General features: G+C 46.0%; 1 pseudogene; it reads right to left on the reverse strand.

Annotated features, from left to right (window-relative positions):
- Positions 1-1,843: 1,843 nt before the first annotated feature.
- LOC147958950 (uncharacterized) lies at positions 1,844-2,712 on the reverse strand (annotated as a pseudogene).
- Positions 2,713-3,262: the final 550 nt, after the last annotated feature.

Genomic DNA, 3,262 nt, shown 5'->3' on the forward strand with positions numbered 1-3,262 from the left:
ATAACTATGCTCAATTTTGTCAATTGCTCAACAGTAATTTGTTTACCCACCGTGAATACTTATGCTCTCAAGAGAAGCCACTAGTGAAACCTATGCCCCCGGGTCTATCTTCCATCATATTAATCTTCCAATACTTAGTTATTTTTATTGCCTTTTATTTTACTTTGCATCTTTATCATAAAAATACCAAAAATATTATCTTATCATATCTATCAGATCTCACTCTCGTAAGTGACCATGTAGGGATTGACAACCCCTTATCGTGTTGGTTGTGAGGATTTATTTGTTTGTGTAGGTGCGAGGAACTCGTGCGTGGCCTCCTACTGGATTGATACCTTGGTTCTCAAAAACTGAGGGAAATACTTACGCTACTTTGCTGCACCACCCTTTCCTCTTCAAGGGAAAACCAACGCAAGTGCTCAAGAGGTAGCACTTATCCCCTTATAAAGGCAGTAAATATTAAACGCCTCCTCACCCGCCTTAGGATTCGCTTGTTCCCTAGGGCTGTATAAATGGCACGGTTGAGTTACCCATGCCCGCGTTGATAAGAATCCCGCAATAAGGGGACACGATCTCTGTTTCAACAAGACGTGCCAATAGCAACCATGTATCGAAGCGTGGAATGGTAGAAGAAAAACGGTTCGAAATTATAACCGGACATACGCGATTTCGTGTTGGAAAAAAGTTGTCGACAGATTAGATTCGTGCAAATATTATATTCTCTCTGCGGTTGTGTATGGCGTGCGTAACATGTCAGGATACGATCATTTCATTCGAAGACTATCTTGGAGTTCGGAGAAAGGGGAACCCGCCTCACAATGCCGAAGACAATCAGCGCGCCGGACTCCTCGTCATTGAAAGCCAAGTTCAGGGGCTACTGAGGGAGTCCTGGACAGAGGGGTCCTTGGGCGCCCGGCTTGTTATCCATGGGCCGGACTGATGGGTTGCGAAGACATGAAGGACGAAGACTGCACCATGTCTGGATTGGACTCTACTTGGCGTGGAAGGCAAGCTTGGCAACCGAAGATTCCTTTTTTGTAACCGACTCCATGTAAACCCTAGATCCCCTCGGTGTCTATATAAACCGAAGGGGATAGTATGGAAAGGCCAGATACATATACTCATTACCATACCCACATAGGCTAGACTTCTAGGGTTTAGCCATTACTATCTCGTGGGAGATCAACTCTTGTAATACTCATATTCATCAAGATCAATCAAGCAGGAAGTAGGGTATTACCTCCATAGAGAGGGCCCGAACTTGGGTAAACATCGTGTCTCCCGTCTCCTGTTACCATCGATCCTAGACGCACAGTTCGGGACCCCCTACCCGAGATCCGCCAGTTTTGACACCGGCAGGGGGGCACCGCTAGAACACACAACAACGATTGTTAGCCGTGTGCAGCGCGCCCCTCCACACTTTACGCCTCCGGTCATATTGTCGTTGTGCTCAGGCGAAGCCCTGCACGAATTACTTCACCATCACCGTCACCACGCCGTCGTGCTGACGAAACTCTCCCTCGACATTTTGCTAGATTGAGAGTTCGAGGGACGTCATAGAGCTAAATGTGTGCAGAACTCGGAGGTGTCGTATGTTTGGTGCTTGATCGGTCGGAACGAGAAGAAGTTCGACTACATCAACTACATTGTCAAATGCTTCCGCTTTCGGTCTACGAGGGTACGTGGACACACTCTCCCCCTCTCGTTGCTATGCATCTCCTAGATAGATCTTGTGTGAGCGTAGGAATTTTTTTGAAATTGCATGCTATGTTACCCCACAAATGGAACTTGCACTTGCGCACGATAGTCAAACCTGTCAAAATGCTCATGACGTAGCTTGCTATCATGAATGCAATTGTGGAAACATATGCATACACTGACAATCATCTTTTGGGTCTCTTGTTTTGTACCATGCTATGCCTAGGAGAACTCGACATTTCATCTTGTGAACATCAGATGATCTTTTGAGGACCTTTCACAAAGAAGAATGTCGATGGTTGAATGTCTCGAATCTCCCTCTCGGAGGGTGTTGTTGTAACTCTGGTACTTGATACTCTTGCTACATATCCAACTATCCAACTTTGTTTGATATACGGAGTCCATAAGGTAGTATTTATCTACAATAAGTACATTACAAATGTCCAACATAGCATTATGTACATGAGAATATATACAAGAGATTACTCGTGGTGGGTTGTGGAAATGATCATAACAAACTATAGCATCGCTCCAGAAATGTATGTTGTGAACAAATCGAGCCATGCAGGAAAAATAAAAATGAACCTCATGTCGAAATCACGCACTGCTATGCCATTTTCACTTGTATAACCTTTCCTATTCCTATGTTGGGGCTCCAACTCCTTGGGCACAACCACTTGAATGTATGTTCCATCTATGGCTCAAAAAGAAATTTTGAAATGAGGCCAAAACTTTGTTCTTCAAAGTATGGGGTGACGTTCAAAGAAAGAAGGATCAGTTGGTCCAATGTAATTACCGGCCATGCAGTCTACACACTCCAAAACATGATGGAACTTTTTTGTGATGACAGAATGACTATGTGCAAACCAGCCTGTGGTATTATTAGTGGCCCGCCTTATCCCTAAAGTCCATAAAAAAGAGTCAATTCTTCTTTGGATTATATGTTGCAAGTTGATTTAAGCCCATACTTCTCAACAACATATCATGTAATGGGTGAAACACCGACCTTCTCATTCAGAAAATAGAGTAGAATTTTCTTAGATCTTGCTCATTTCCTTCGACCCATTGGAGCGCTCGTTCTATTCGACCCATTGGAGGCATGTAACAAGGTGTAAGGGCATCTCCAAAGTGGAACCGCAAACCGCCCGCACCCGTCCAGATCGCGCGGTCTTGACGTGTTTTTCCACCCAACATGAGCCTGTATTGGAGTGTCAATGTTCGGACGCACTTTTTCCTGCAAATTGGAAGCAAAGTTGGGGGTGCGGGTCTCTGGACAGTAGTCACGTAGGACACCGACACCCCCAGCCTACTCAAATCCTCCTCTCGGTCCCATTTTCTTCCACTCCGCCCCGACCCCCTTGCTTTGCATCTGGGCCCTCCTCCTTCGATGCCATCGATGTACCTCTTCGGCTGCCACCCAGGCATTATCGGGCGTCTACAACCACCAACCACATGCCCGCTCGCATTGAACTACGGCGTCGTCCACCCAGGACCCGTCCACAGCCAAGTACCTCCACCCCCTTGTCAATGACGTCCATGGCGCTCAGGACACCCGACAGGTGTT

Source organism: Triticum urartu, chromosome 7A, assembly GCF_056163025.1.
Source record: "Triticum urartu cultivar PI428250 chromosome 7A, HENAU_Tu73, whole genome shotgun sequence".
Lineage (NCBI taxonomy): Eukaryota > Viridiplantae > Streptophyta > Magnoliopsida > Poales > Poaceae > Triticum > Triticum urartu.